Here is a 17,002-nt window from a genome sequence, read left to right on the forward strand (position 1 = left end):
AAGAGATTTATAAAAATTTTCATACTGTAAAATTACTGTTGTACTTTAAACTCATGTTTTTAAAGAATGTGTTACTGAGAATCAGCCCATCTCCTGAGCTACTGAACTGTGCCTTAAGCAAGCAATATGACTTCAAGTGCTAGACAGTTTATGGACTCAAATCAGTATGTATTGAACAAAGGTGCTGACAAGTAGGAATAGGTGAGCTGTGTGTGATACTCAAAAGGACTTCAAGTAATGCAACTACTTCAAAGACCAAATGGTTTGATGACACTAACTATGTCTTTGTGCCAAGGTCAGGAGAGGTAGAGCATTGTTGCTTATAAAGATACAGTGGTTTTCTATTGAAACAAGCCGGGGTTTAGCCTCAGAATATGAAATGTATTTCAACCCTGATATGATGTCATTAGGCTATATCATGTGTAGTCTCTGTTGTAATAGCAGTAGCCCTCATACCTTCCTACATCCTTTGGCCCCTTATTCTGGGAGGAGAAAAGGAACTAGATATACAGTTAAATCAGGAGGAAGCCTTAAGATCTGTGAAAACTGATATTACTTGTATGTTGGCTGCAATTTTCTGTATGCAAGATGTTTCTTGAGATAGACTGATTCTTTTTCAGTTAAGTTTATTTTGGATATAGTAAAGAGGAAAGCTTAATTTCTGTAGTCATGGTGAGTTGAAGATTGACAGGAATCCATATTTGCCTGCAGGCAGCATTAAACCAAAGTACAGTCATGCTAAGCATTTAAATATTGGCAGACTGGAATTACTGTTTGGCTAAGAAAGTGTTTGTAAAGAGAAGCATATTCATGTTCAGCTTTTAAGGAATGTAGTCTAGGATTTAGGTAGGTTTTCTTGTTTAATGTTTGTTTTCTGGGCTTTTCTTGTGTGTGTGTTTTTGAGTTTTTGTTGTTCCCCCCCGTCAAGTGTATTATATCTGAAATATATCAGGCCAGATTTGGTGCAGTAAGAACACAAAGATGTTTTTTACAACTGACTGAATACAATGGTTGGTGCTATTTTACGGACCAAGGTTTATCATAATCAGCATAAGGTAAAGGCCAAATCCCATTCTATTTACTCATGTGAGTCATCCCACTAATTTCAGAAGGACAAATGAGTAACCATGACAGAACTTTGCCTAAAGGGTCACCCCATAATATAATCAAAGGCAAGATACAATAGGAATCCATCATAATGGTTGTTTTGTTGTGCCACAGAAAGGTGTAAAGTGTTATTTCAATAACCTTTCCCAAGAACAACACTCCTTTCTATTTAAGAAAAAAAAAAAAAGGCACAAGAACAGGAAGAGCCATACTCCTACAATCTAGGAAAATGACCACCACAGCCAGAATTTATATAAAAGGTACAAGGGAGTTAATTTAGCTATATTTCTTGTTGCCAGGTTGGCATTTAAATGATGAGCCATGCTAGGAATAATTATGTAAAAATACAATGAGCTCCTGGAAGGTAGTGTGGATTAATATTGAAAAGCAGCAGGCAGTGGTAAATCAGGGTTGCTAACATATCATGTTGCTTTCCAATTGAATGAAAGGCTAAAAATTTAACTTTTCTGGATCCGTGGTGAATCATTGTATACCTTTGGTTACCAAGAAACTTCTTCTGATATTAATTATGTATGAAATAAAGAGCCTATACGGTATAGGTTAGGGACCCAATCCAGGGACAATTGAAATTAACATAGACTGTTCTCAAAAACTTTGGATCAGGGCCTGTATATGCTGCATAATTCCAGATGTCATTATCTGTGTTGAAATATATGTATGAAATGGAAAATGAATCATATAGCAAGGTTTTGATTATGTTGAATAATATTTTCCTCATAAACAAGATTGTTATGCTCTTTGCATTAACTGCCTTTAAAAATGATGATAAGAATGAAAAAAGAATAATGCAAATGATAACAGAAAAGGATACATATAGCACATCTTATCAAGGGTTCACTACCTTCAAAGCTCCTGTTCAAGGTAAATGAGTAACAGTAGAAATATCTATTAGTTCAAGGAAAGCAATTTTTGGTGGTACAGAAAGTTGATTTTAAAGGAAGAAAAAAGAGAAGGAAGTCTGTTTCACTTAGTGAACCATTCCATAACCAAGCTTTGTACAGCATCTGAAAAACCTTCCTTACTGCCTCCTCCCAGGGTCACTGACTTAAAATGTTTTGTCCAAAGTATCATCCTTGTTTGAGGATCTCTTTTCTTTGATTAATATTGGGTGATTTGTATACAAATTTTAAAGTTTTTATTAAAAACTTCCTAAAAGGATAATCCAACTGAAAATTAAGCTCCTGTGATGTCCAAGAGTGAGACTGTGATACGTTTCTACATTGGGCTTTGTCTTGATTGGAGAAATTCATACTGTACGTTGATTTGCTCAGAGCTGACTTGGGTATATTTAATAAAACATTGTGCAAGTGATGACAAAATATGTCTCCAAGTAAAATATCATATTATCTTGGATTAATGAAATGATCTAGTCTTTTCCTAAAGAGGGAAAAACATTTCCTTAAACCACCAACACATATGGTCAAAGAGATTAGTACTGGAAGCAATAATATTTTCTCCCAAGGAAGTATTGTTGAACTCTTTGTGTGGTCTGCATCTTTTAACAATGTTCAGATGCTACACTGTGGTCTGTATTCCTACTAAAGCAGTAAAGGTTGTGAGAAGTCACAGGGGAATTTATGACATATTTAATTTTGGTTTTTTTGATGAACTATTTCTCCATATTTGCCCAAGTGGAATATTTTTTTATTTAAGAAATTTAGTTTGGCAGTCCCATATGCATCTGCTGGATCCTGGGGTCCCCACTTCATCCTCAGGTTGACAAAGATTCTATTATTCCAAAATTAGTTTTCTGGCAAAAACAATGTATACAAGTTATGCATGTAAAAACATGTGCAGGAAATGCCTTCCGCTGCCATGGGTGTCAGTGACACAACTGCAGTGGAAGTAGGGTTTGGGTTCTATGCCTGGTTTTATTTTATTATTAATAAAGAAAAGTGCTTTTTTTATTCTTCTGAGTGCATACTTTTTTCTTTATAGGTTTGGCAGGTATTTTAGGACTGATGCTTGTTTCTCCTAATCCTTCGTTTACTCAAATGGTGACCAGATTTGTTCTTGCTTGGAATTGTGGTTATCACACTACCCAGGGAGCCACACCTGGCCTCCATTTGCCTCTCATACCAGAAATTGTATTTATTATTGCTAAGTGTACTGTCTGCTGCTTTCTTCTCTTGTATGCTTCATTATGACAGATTTGAGTTCAATTTCATTAGGAGGGACCTACAGGAAGTCAAAACAAGGTTAATGACTTACCCAAAGTGAATTACAAATGAGATTAGAATTTATGAGTTCCTGCCTCAAAACTTTTACTCCAGGCACTAAACAATGCTGTTTTCATCTTTACTTAGATCCATGATGCATATTCATGCACAGAAATTTTACTGGCAACCAAACGATTGTATAGTGATCATTGCTTGTAAATATAGGAATGCCAATATAAGCACTGGCTTTACGTTTATATCCATTGTCTCTACAGTAAATATACACATTTCTGTGAGTGATAAGATAGCCAGAGAAGAAAATGTTTAAAAATTAATGGGAATAGTGAGAAGATGTGCTGAGAAAACTTTGATGTCACCTCAGGTATGTGTGTCTATGTCCTTTGCTTTTTCACCTTGCATAGGACCAGCTTCTTTCTGCATGGTCTTGTCCAAAAAGGAAGATGTCTCCAGAAAAGGAGAATGTTTCTTCAGTTGATGAAACTACTAGGTTAAATTTTCCAAAGATCATTGATACACAAGTAGCTAGGTTACTTTGCCGAATTGAGATACTACATGCATTTGCGATGATATAGAAGTACAAAGCTGCATGTGGGAATTTACAATCTGAGCATACAACTCCTTATGTACAGTTTTGTGTGAGTAGTTTAATTGTTTTAGTAGTAGAAGTCAGTTGTCACTATTCAAGACCTTTGCTCTGAAAAAGCATTTTCTAGGATAATTGACTAATTTTTTCCATATAGCATACCTATCTCTGACATTCAGTACGTCTAATGTTAGGTTTCTATGTTACTAATAGGGTGTCAAAATCAATAACCTAATTTTTTAAAGTATTGAACTCCTAGGACAGCCCCTGAAATGTCTTCATGCTCACCATTTCTGTGAAAGAGGTGAAAGATAATTACGGACTTTTGGTGCAATCGAGCACTCGGGTGTGGAAAACTTCAGATTAAAAAAGTATCTGTGTCAGCAACTTAGTGCCCAGAAGCAAACCTGTAACAAAAATGTTTGCAGACGCGCACAATGGAGAGGGATAGATTGTTAAGATAGTTGATTCAAAGGGCTCATTGTAAATAGCCACGATCAAAACATACTTTCATATTTTAGTTTGATCACACTTGCACTGAGACTACTCCTCCTCAAACAGGGTTTCATGCTGGAAACCTCTCTTAGAATCATAGAATGGTTTGAGTTGGAAGGGATCTTTAAAGGTTATCTAGCCCAACCCCCCTGCAATGAGCAGGGACATCTTCAACTAGATCTGGTTGCTCAGAGCCCTGTCCATCCTGACTTTGAAAGTTTCCAGGGATGGGGCATCCACCACCTCTCTGGGCAACCTGCGCCAGTGTTTCACCACCCTCATCATAAAAAATTTCTTCCTTATATCTAGTCTAAATCTACCCTCTTTTAGTTTAAAACCATTACCCCTTGCCCTATTGCTACAGGCCCTGCTAAAAAGTTTGACCCCATCTTTCTTATAAGCCCCCTTTAAGTACTGAAAGGCTGCAATAAGGTCTCTCCAGAGCCTTCTCTTCTCCAGGCTGAACAACCGCAACTCTCTCAGCCTTTCCTCACAGGAGAGGTGTTCCATCCCTCTGATAATTTTTGTGGCCCTCCTCTGGACCTGCTCCAAGAGGTCCATGTCTTTCCTGTGCTGAGGGCTCCAGAGCTGGACGCAGTACTCCAGGTGGGGTCTCACCAGAGCAGAGTAGTGGGGCAGAATCACCTCTCTCGACCTGCTGGCCATGCTTCTTTTCATGCAGCCCAGGATACAGTTGGCCTTCTGGGCTGCAAGTGCACATTGTCGGCTCATGTCCAGTTTTTCATCCACCACTACCCACAACTCCTTCTCTGCAGGGCTGCTCTCAATTCCTTCATCCCCCAGTCTGTATTGATACCAGGGGTTGCCCCGACCCAGCTGCTGGACCTTGTGCTGGGACATTTGTTTATCAGTTGTTTCAATCAGTGGGTTTGTCATGCTAATTAAAACCTCATAGTAATTTGTCTGTGGATGCAGATGTAGCAGATCTCGTAAGCTATCTAGCCAGTTTCTGAGTAGTAATCTGTGGTCAGCCAGTGATGTGATAAAGGTGAAGAAACACAATTCAATTTTTTCAGTGATTAAAGACAAGAACCTTCATGCTAGTGTTTTTCCGAAATATTCCCCAAAACCACACATAGAGACAGTCTGCATTGACAGGAAAGACAGACATCTTTAGATTTTTTTTAGAAACTAGGAAACCTATGGAATAGATAGAGCTTACAACAGGATGATGGGTTCTCTCTAATGGAAGATGAAAAGCTATTGGCACTTATTAAAAAGATTATAGGGTAGTTTTAAAAACTTAAGACCAGGAAAAGCAGATAAATTAGATAACATAATCTAGAATGAAGTTCTGTAACTCTCAAGGAAAAATGAAGGTAGAATTTGATAAAATTAATTTTAAAAAATAGCATAAACAGTCAACACACGATCCCTTCTAAGTAGAAAATGAAAAAACTAAGCAAACATACCATATATAGTACCATGGCCGTGCTTGTAGTTTAGGAAATAAGATGGATAAGGAAGGTCTGACTTTGAGAGAGAAAAAGGAATCAATTCAAAAAGAGCACAAATAGTTAATAAAATTGAAAACGCTCCTACTAAAAGGAAAACACGGTAAAGTCTGACACCATATAGGAACTGAATTTGCAGCTGGAATAAGCTGCAGAATACAACATGATAGTTACGCCAGTTTTAACGTGAAGGGATGTGCAGAGAAAGAAAGCATACTCCCAGGAGTTTTTACTTGCTAATTCTTACAGGTAAAATTTATATTTCTGAACAGGTGGTTTCTTAATTACACAGTATGCTGTATATGTTCAAATGACCTACTCCAGAACATGATTATCTCTGCCTTCTCCCTAAAGCAGTGTTTATAGGATAATATGGTATCTCTCTATGCCATTGGACATAACATTGAACAGGTTACTCAACATTAAGTTTTCTTCTGTTCAATAGTTAAGTAATCCAAAACTAGGAGGGTGGTCTTGGCTAGAAAAGCTAGTCATACGAGCAAGCAAACAGTCTGATTCTGCCTGAAATACTAATGCTACAAGCAGTGAGGAACGAGGGGTACGTGCAGAATCAGGCCCTCCAGGAAAACTATTCACTTATATGGGCAAATATTTGCCATCCCTCTTCATTAGATCATGGAATCTGTTATCCCTGGGGCCAGGGAAACAATTTTATAGCCTTTTTGTTTTCTATTGTCCTTATTTGAACATATTCCTTTGACTGTGCTATGTTTCATTCAAGAGAAAACAGCTTTGCATTCCCAGTTCTATAATATTCAGTCAGTTACAAAGCAAAAACATATTCGTCAAAGAACTTAATTCATTTGCAGAAGTACCAATCTGTATCTAGTTTACAGTGTAAGTACATCAGGAGAGAGACCGTATTTACTTTTATTTATTTTTTAATCCACTTCCAGGTGCATGTGTTGTTCAAAACTTATTAAAACTAAGCTATTTCTTATTCGAGGTAGAATCTAATTGGCAATTATCTTTACTAAAGACAGAGAAAGGAAGTATTTTGGGAAGAAAACAATCTGATAGTAATCAGACCTGAACTGGTTCTCTTACCTGCCCTTAAGGCTTCCTACATCCTAGAAAAGTGTTCAGCACTAAATCTGGAAGAAATGAAGTGTCAGATTTCATTAATTCTTTAAAGTTTTTTTAAACAATACCATTACTGGAGAGAAATCTGATGGATGTCCTGGAACTTATCAGAAGGTCACATGGCAGTCAATATACATAGTAACAAAGCTTATTTTCCAAATGGTTGTTTCACAGTTAGTTTTACATTGGAACTCCATTCTTCGAAATGATATTGTATTACCATACTACAATAGCTCATATGTGTATTAAAAGAATAAAGTAAAACATTTCCCTCTGCGCTATAACACACAGAAGGAATGGATCAATAAAATCTTAAAAGTAATAAATGCCTCAAAGACTGAGAGAGCTCAGACTGAACTGGAAGCAGTAGCAGATATTTTCAGTTTATATTCTGCATACAAATAAAGGACACTCTAATTCTTACACTTAGATTTTGACCTGAGGCATTGTGAGGACCAGGTTAATAATCAGATAAACACTGGATCAAAATTATATGCTGCATTGTTTCTTCTTAAAGATAAGGTATGAAATCACTGAAGCTGATATTTTTTTCCAGTTATCTTACAAATGAGTACTTGAGATGTGTTCTGGAAAGTTTGTTATGTTGCCTCTTGTTATGTTGCATCTTTTCCACAGGCCATAGTACAAGCCACATCAATACAGTCATACAGCTATTCTGTTTAACGCCAAATCTCCTCAGGATACAGTATCTGTAAACTTGCTCCATCTCAGCATTGTTAATATCCTTATATGACAGTTTGCCTTCTGTCAGACTTAAGACTTTGGACTCAGACTTCTGAAAAGCCCATAAATATTTCTTTAAGATATCAGCCAACACATGGTCTTTGGCCTTTCTGAATGTTCTAAGAATGTTGTCGAATGGCTATATTTGTCTGTTAGTTATGATTTGAGCATCATGGATTTTTCTGACTATATTATTTTGGATCATACTTTCAACTTTAACCTGCATCACTCATTCAGTGATGCAGGTTAAAAGACAATTTATTATTTAAAATTAAGTCACCATGTGCTCTTTAAATATCAGAAGGAAGACTACGTGTTTACTAAATGAGGTAATGGAGGAATTTCAGAGCATTTTTTATATCAAAACATCTAAAATCAAAATATGAGAGAATCAGAACTTTATATTTAGCTTGATAAAATACACTGCTTTAACCCATAAAGAATATAATGGCTAAAACAATTTTAAATTTGTCGAGTGCAGGGCAAATCTAGTAAAGGTGTAATATCTTTCAGCTTGAACTAACGCAATAAGTATTTTTCTCTTGGGACAGAGTATTAAGAAATAAGCCTGAAAACAATAAAGGATAAGGCAGTAATTGAGGCATTGTAGACTAACATTAGAAAACAATACGTCAGTGTTGATGATAATTGAAAACATGTACTCAAATATATGTCAATGGATCTTGAAACTGAGTTGTGGGGATGCTAATTAGTTTCATGGTTGCTTGGTGGATTGGTGTCATAAAGAAATACGGAAACCAGAAAATGTGAAGGGAGGAATGTGCAGAAGTCTTATAATCAGAAATGGATATTCACTTGCATTAATAAACAAAGAAGAAATATTTCTCATCTTTAAAGATAAACTATTGGTTCTTAGTCCTCTTGGGGATTTTACAAGCCTTTCAATGCCTATATATTCCTTTACAAAGAGTAAAGCTTGAAGTACAGCAATGCTACATGTTCATTTTTTTCTTTGTTTTTCAGATGATGTATTTCAGCTCAGTTGTGTGCTGTGTAGGAGTGCTGGCAGGGTTGTCTAGTCAGCACACTTCTGGATTTGGCAAGGCCCTTGGTATGATTGGGGTGTCAGAGATTTAGGAGCAAGCAGAAGTAGGAGCACCAAAATCCTCACAAGAAGTGCATGCACAGATGTCTATAGGCATGGCTCTGAGTGGCATAATGGGTATGTATACTTCTATACAGTATATGTACTCAATTCACAGCATCCTTGTTAAATTTTATTAATTAATTTACTATTCTTTGAGAGGATAGGAATATATATTATGAAAGTATATGAATTCCTAAGGGTGGCACTCTTAACTAAGGGGGGGGTATAAGTTGGGGTGAAAGATCTTAGTTGCTGATAAAAAGCTTAAGTTTTGTTGAAGTCGAATGTTGTTCTGAAATGAAAAAATTGATGTTTCAAAAAGCACTGAAATAATTAGATATTTTTGGAACTTTCCTTTTATTTTCTCAACTGAAACAATTTTCTTGTTATGAATCTACCAACTGCCACAGTTGATCTAAATTAGAATTTATTAATTTGTGGGAAAAGAAATATTTGAAAAATTTAATTTAGTTTTAATGCTGATTCTCTAAGGAGGATTTTGTATCTGATAGTATGGAGGCCAATAGAAATTCTCAAAGGTTGAGGTTGAAACTTGGTAAGAGAGAAGAGGGGAAGGTACTGCTTCTTTGCCAGTTTGTCACTTAGATTGTGGCAGTCTTCTAATGCGTTCAGAGGCATTTGACCTGCCTTGATTCTCTGTAGGCAAAATGTGTTTGGAAACTCTGGCGGGTGCATTCACACAACTCTCTCCCATACGTAAGAAACAGTGGCTTCAAAAGAGCTGTTCTGGCTCTGTTTCTTACAAGCTGTCATCCCAAAATGTTCTAGCAATGTATTTTTGGAAAGGACTTAAATTAGGTTAAAATTTCCTATAACTATTATATTTCTATTTCATTGTACGAAAAGGAAAACAACATTAAGAAGTAAACAGTCCTTTCTTGCTCAATGGTCTGTTTATGCTTTGAGTATGAAACACAATGTAATATTTTATTTTGGATCTAAATCATTTAATTTTGCAGGTCTTACCATTGCAAAAGGAATTGAAATCTCTGCCCTTCCTCAGCTTGTAGCTGCATTTCACAGTCTGGTTAGTTTGGCAGCAGCAGCTCTTACATGTATTGCCGAGTATGTGATAGAATACCCACACCTTGATGTTCACCCTTCTGCCAAGGTTCTCAAAATTATGGCATATTTGGGCACTATATTGGAGTGTAGCTTTCAGTGTGTCTTTAGTGGCTTATGGAAAACTGCTGGGTACTCTTTACTTTAGCCTCTCATATGAAATTTAGGATAAAGTTCACTGGATGCCCTTTTTTGTTTTTCTCAAAATACAGTTGAATCCTAGGAGGAGTTGGGGGCTAATTCTCTTGGCTTTGCGAGGGGAGGGAAGTAGTCTTATACAACTTAGCTTTACAAATTTGGTAGGACTGGAACACAAGGAGGAAGAGGTTAGAGACTTTGGCTTTTGTGTTGATTAGGAGAGATGCTGATGTTGGTCTCAAGGATTTCTTTTGCTGGATTTGCTAGAGAGTGTTTGTTTAACTAAGATTAGACTTAATACTCCATAGAGCATTACTCCTAAGATTCTGAAGTGAACAACTAGTGGCTAGAGGAATTGCAGTAAGAGATCTTTTAGGTCCCTATGTATCAATTATTTCCTACTGCGATGATATACAGCCATTGAAGCTTTGTATTCTGAACAGTTACTGTGTCCTATTTGCTACTACAAGGCAGTCATATATCTAACTGCTTTTTTTTCCCCATAATTAACAAGGCTGAAATAGAAGGAGTCATGGAGTATGAGAGGAGCTGGAGTGCTTCCATTTCTGAGAATTCCTTCCAAAAAAATTCCCAAGTTTTTGTCTTGTATCTGCAATAGGTGGATCTTTCTTCCAGCTAAACTAACTTCCAGGGAGACCAATGTCTTTGGTATTTTTATTCTGTATCTGTAGCCTGTCTTAATTTCTAGTGCTTTAGCATTAAGAATATTTTAGTGCTAAAGTCAATACAGCGTTAGAGCAGCATGCTTGCTTCCAGGTTTGCTGAACTCAGCACCATTTCTACTTGGGCACCACTAGTTGAATGCTGGCTTGCTGACAGCATCCATGGCTAGTATGATAATTTTTACATTGCATCCAAGCTACACTCCTGGATTAGTGTGCAGTCTTGGTGCCACAGGGCTCTCCTCAATTATGCTAATAGTATCAAGAGAGCAATTCTTGAACCTCTTCACTGCAAATAAATGTGAGGTTTTTGCACGCACATCCAGCACTTGCTGAATGCTAGCCACAATGCAGTCTTGCATGTTAGCTGAAAAATTTGGCATAAATTATGAGGAATCAACAAAGCACTCTGCAGAATGTTTATTTAGCCCTATAGAAATTCTGTAACAAGTCTGCAAGACCCTGCAGGATCCCACAAACCACACTGCAGAGATCCAAAACTTTTTAGCCAGCAGCAGTGCTGTAAAATAAGCTGTGGATGTTTATCTAGTCAGATGTATATGTAATCCTAGCCATTGCTGTAACTGTGGACTAGTTTTGGAAAGAAATAAGAGAGTAAGGGTCTTGTCCTGCAAAATAACAAATGATTTCAGCTCCTATTATGCCTGTATAATCTTTCAACAAAAATTCTAAAGGTGTATCTGCTTACATGACTAAACCCAATAATGATCAGAGGTAACAAGCTTCTGCTAACTGGGTGCTTGAATGAACTTTTATTTGCTTTTGTTTCACTTATTTAATATTTTAGGAATTATATAATTTCTTGAAATATGAATTTAATTTTTCTTTCCCTTATGTGGTGTTTACTAAATTGCAGGGACTGACACTGACAGCTGTAGGTGGAACAGATAACGCCTTTTACTAAAATACCAAACAGTTACTCTGCTGAGCCTTGTGTGTAGAAGGATTTCTTCTTGACGTGAGTCATGACAGTTGTGGGTACCTTGATTGGTTCCTCTGGATGGAGCTATCCTGTCATGCATTGTGTGTGTGGTAAGGAAATGCCACTAGTTTGTCCCCTTTTCTCTGTGAAATAAAACTAGGGCATCTACTTTGGAAACTTTTAGAAATAAGATGTTGCAGGAGATTGGATGACTGGACTGGCTGCCTGACAGAATTTTGCTCATAACGGTAGTAAATAATGAAAAGTTATGACAACTGGATAGATGTCTGGTGGGTTTTCTAGAATTAGGATTTGGCAAATTAACTCCTTACATGCCAAGGACAGCAAAGAAATCAGAATATGTCTGGGTTGCATGATGCGGAGCTGTATAGAAATATCCAGCCCACTCAAGGATTGCAAGCAGTATATATGTGCTAGGAGAGCCCTTCTGCTCTCCTAGCAGAGGGCATTTTTGCCCTGCTTTCTAGTAGCTCCTTTACCCATAGCTCAAGCACTTCCACGTGGCACTTCACTGAACAGTGTAAACATGCTAACAATTCATATTCCTGCCGGTCACAGGCATGGTCAACTGGGCATTGACTGGCACTCATGTGTCAGCATGGAGATTAAACTACTGGCCTTGAGAGAGCTGATTCCTTCAGATCAGAGTGGTGGTCTTATACCATAAGAGACCTTGCATAGCTTTGCCCAAATTCTAGCCATTCTGTGTGTAAACAGTTCCTAGTACACTAAATCTGGCAATTGAACTTTAGAAACAACTAGGAAAAGCAATAACAGCAATGTGATTTACTCATAAAACCAACAATGTAAGTTAATATTCTATAAAATGTTGAATGGCCTTCACTGAAGGATCTCACCCAGCAACTGACTTTGAGGAAATGGAAAATGTGCTGTTTCATAACAAGCAAGAGGGGAGATGTTATTTAAACAAAGAACATCTTTGTTTTGCTAGGGAAAAATGTTAAGGTAGTTTAGGGAGGAGAAGAACAATTGTTTAAAAATGGCTGAAAAACAAGGTTTCTCAAAGGTGTATCTGAAAATCTGTTTGAAATGTGTGATTTTTTTTATGCCAAGTGGGATGCTGAAGCTTTCAAAAAAAAAAAAAAAGGCAATGAAATACTGAACTGTTGAACCATTGCTGTATCAGCTTCACAGCTTGTTAAAGTAAACTTTAATGAGCTGAAGAATAATGCAGTCTGCCTTCCCAAACAAACTATGTGGGAATTTAGAGCAAATGAAATGAACTATTTATTTTGGGATTCCTTTAATGGACTTGGAACTCTTGTTTTTACCAATATGCTCATTTAATACGTTCACATTTAGACCATGGTCGGATCTTTGCCAAATGTCATTTTTGGGTGGATATGGCACAGCATCTACAGCAGGAAGGAAACCTATGGAAATTGTTGAAACTTACACTGAAGCTGGATTAGACCAAGCTATTGAAATGATAAAGGAGTCTAATTCTATCATTACCCCGGGTGAGAGTTCAGATATTTGTTCAATTACTCAACAGTAGGCTTTTCAAGCTACCTCGGGTCTTGCATAACATTTTGCGTATTTCACTGTTCGCTGTCACTTTAATTATGTCAAACTCTTGCTTCCACTTCCTTTGAATCTATCCAATTCATGCTTGTTATCCAAATATTAAAATTGTGAAATACCTCTTCTCTCCTTATATGCCACCTGTGTCTCATCTGATGTTAGCAGTCATTCCTCCCTGGGCTTTGCCCATAAATACAGACCTCTACAATCATTAGCCAACTTCATGCCTAATCACCTCTGTTCCTACCTATATGCTATGCTTCCTCAGAAGCTGGAGTGTCCTGAGCTTTCCAAGAGAGTACCATCTTTCTTTACCTTGAAATCTGTTTTGAAAGCCTAAGCCTGCAGAGTCATTTACTTGCAGACTACCTGAGTGCACACTATTAAAGCATTGCTCAGCTTCACCTTGACAAGTCTACTCTTCTGTCTTTGATGCTAACTTTTATCCTTGATTTTAAGTGTTTCAGGGCACAGATTTTGCTTTCTTGTCTGCTGCAGACTAGTGCTAAGTATTAACTCTTATTTTAGTGGTGTACAAACATGCAAGAGACTTGAAAATTTACATTATAGACATTAAAAATACAATATAAGCTAAGAAGGGAGTTATAACAAATGTTTGGTCACAAACTACAAGCCTGTATTTCTTCTTTGCTATGTTTCCAGTGAAACCTTTTGTTCAGATGTATTCAGAAAGTACAACATTTTTGGGACTTGGTGCCTACTTGTCACCAGTAAACCCATTTAATACAGTGTCCTGGATGTATGTGACGTTAGTGAAAGCTGAAGGCTTCCTGATGTAGTGAATTACAACCATAATTAATGTTATAGTTCTAATGAAAAATGTTGGTTAACTAGAAGTATCACACTTGATAATACAGCATACATCTTGGCAGTACTACAGTCCTCATCCTTTTGTAATGATACAGCATAGGGCAAAAGGCTTCATCAAGGCCCTAGATCTAAGACTACACTAATCTTAATTTCATCAGGTTTATGCCATTTGTCATATCCTGGAATTTTGAGGTTTTACTATTGATGTATATTACAGCTATGATGTAAGTCAGACCTGCTCTTTATGATTAGACCTTAATGAACGGTGCCTCACTTTACATCTGTGAACTCTGCTGGGAGTTTTTCTCATCTTAAAAAATAATGAAGACCTCTGGCGTAGAGCTGGGGATAGTGGAAATACAAAGAATTTGGGCACAAAAATGGATTTTTTTTTTAACCTTTGAATGGTACTGGTTTATAGCAAAGAAATATGACATGAAGTTACTGAAGTTACTTCACTGGGCCTCCCTCTTTGTGTTAATTCTCATAAAATAAAAAAAATCTCTTGCTTTTCCTAAAAATGGGTAACCAGGCACTGCCAAGATTTATGCAGGGTAATCAGCTATTCAGTCTGAGATTTCTCCAAGAATGGCAAGCTTTGGTCAACATTCATTTTCAATTTGCAACACTAACAAAAAAGTTTGTGTCATGATATTTTAGGAGACTTTAATTTCTGTAGGATGACTATACATGGAAAATATTAACGGAGATCAGGAAACATTCAGTTTTCACACATCTCATCTACAGGACAGCATAGCCACTGAGTTGAAATGTGCCAGCTAATCATTCTTCTTTTATTATAACAAATCACAAAAAGTATTTTAGTATTTTATGTATTTAAATATTTATAGTATTTTATGAATGCATGTAAGCAAAAGACTATGGTTCCAAATATGTAGGAGAAAATCCTTAAATGACACAGCTTTTATGCACTGGATTGCCTGAAGCTATTGAGCACTTGCTATGTAGCTGGCTGATCTGTTTTGCACTGCTGCTGAAACCTGAGGTGAGGTGTAGGTCTTCTCTCCTCTAAGCTACAGGCATTAGAAGCACTGCATATACCTACAGTTGTAATCAAGCAGACTTCTCCAGCTGACCCAAGAATACAGTTGGCTTCTTTCAGATGCAGCTGCATGCAGCCCTTAGCCAAATGGATGGGTCATCATGATGAGGGGCCTCTGAAAGGAGAGGGATATGGAAAAAAAGGAAGAGAACTGCCAAAGTGCCTCCCCCAGTAAAGCAGGCTGCTGTAGAGAGTAATGTTAAGTGCTGTTGTTTTTGTATAATCACATTAAAAAATCCAACAGAAAACACTCAAAGTCCTAGAAATTTGTTATTAGTCAAGATGTTTATATACTTGTCCGCTGAAGATAAAAGAAATTATTTTTAAAAGGGTCAGAGGCTTTATTCGCAACAAAATAGTGAATTCCAAATAGAACGCTGCAGTGTTAAAAACACACACACACACAGAATCAATGTTCAGGGTGTTAATGATTTGTGGTTTTAATTTTCACTCACTTAATTGTCTCTTTTGGATTTTTTTTTCTGTATAAGTCCTAAGTTTGTGAGGATGGCAAATCTTTCCTAATATATCCCACACTGCATAAGTAAAGAAGGCCACAACAGCTGGGATCATATCTCTGGAGATGCATATGATCTGTAGCATCAGGAAGAAAGGCAAAAATGGCTCTATACTGCCTCTGGGCCTTCCCCCTCCTTCTGAGGCTGCCAACTATTAAACCAGAGACTACGTAGGCCACTAATGACAGGTGGGGATCTGGTAATTTCAACAGCACCTTTTCAGATCTTTGTATCACCTTGCACTGGCCGTATTTCCTTCACATAAGAATTCTTCACTGCTTTATCTGTTTTAGAGCTGCTTTGCATCACTGGACCCAGCTTAATTGATGGGAGTCAAAATATATGATTTTGTTCCAAGCAAATATGCAGGCGATAGCTCATAAAGGAAGGTTTACAAGCTAAATTTAGTACCATGGAATATTGAATTTACTGCCTCTGAGAAGATTCCATGTCAAATCTTTTCAGCTGACAATCTTAAAATGTTTCTGTCTCACTGTCCATCCTAGAAATTCAGTCTGGAAAGGCAAGATGATGTATCTACTTGTCATAAACATCTGAAATAGGTGTAGCTTCATTGCTGTAAGTGAGGCTAATCTGCTTGCATTGTTGTATCTGATGTTGTAAGTTTGTCGACATTATATTTGCATGCATGACCTTAGAAACTGCAGGAACTTAGAAACAGCAGGGAAAACAGACATTTCTGTATTAGACTGCTTTTATTCCTCTCTTTGCTCAAAGTAGGCCTATGGTTGTCTTACACCTGGAGGCAGTTCTCCATGTAACAGTACACTAAATTCCTTTGGCTCTTGCATCTCAGTCACTTGGAGGGCTGTTGCAGAAGGTATAAGAATGGTGCAGCCAGAACATCCTTGCCTTCTCTGGTTGCCAGGCTCCTGGGAGTCATAGCCAGGCCTGTGGTTAAAAAGGTTAAGAGGAATGGAAGCTGGAACATGATGCTGATTTTAATAGGGATTCTAGGAGACTGAACAGATGTACAGACCATTAAGCATGACTTTACTGGGCAAACTGTGAATAACTTTAAAAAAAAAAAAAAAGGAATTGGTAGGCACATGGGTAAGTAACTTTGGCAGAGGAATCACTGCTGCTTTTGCAGATGTCACATTTCACAAACCCATTAAGAGTTCCTTGAAGGATTCAATAAGCATGAGGATAAGGGTGATCTAGTTGATACTGCTGGTGCTACAGCTCTAAGCTATGCCCCATTTCTTTACCAGTACAGTTACTCTAGAAATACACCATTCATGAGCACTGTGGCTAGACGTTTTAGGAATTATTAGCAATTTTTAGAGCTGTGTTCTACCATCTTAACCCAAGCCGTGGAATCTCCTGAACTACTAAA

The 17,002-nt window shown here is 37.3% G+C and overlaps 1 pseudogene; it reads left to right on the forward strand.

Annotated features, from left to right (window-relative positions):
- The first annotated feature begins 1,007 nt into the window (after positions 1 to 1,007).
- LOC140655565 (NAD(P) transhydrogenase, mitochondrial-like) lies at positions 1,008 to 11,057 on the forward strand (annotated as a pseudogene).
- The last annotated feature ends 5,945 nt before the right edge of the window (positions 11,058 to 17,002 follow it).

This window comes from Ciconia boyciana, chromosome 8 (genome assembly GCF_034638445.1).
Source record: "Ciconia boyciana chromosome 8, ASM3463844v1, whole genome shotgun sequence".
Taxonomy (NCBI): domain Eukaryota; kingdom Metazoa; phylum Chordata; class Aves; order Ciconiiformes; family Ciconiidae; genus Ciconia; species Ciconia boyciana.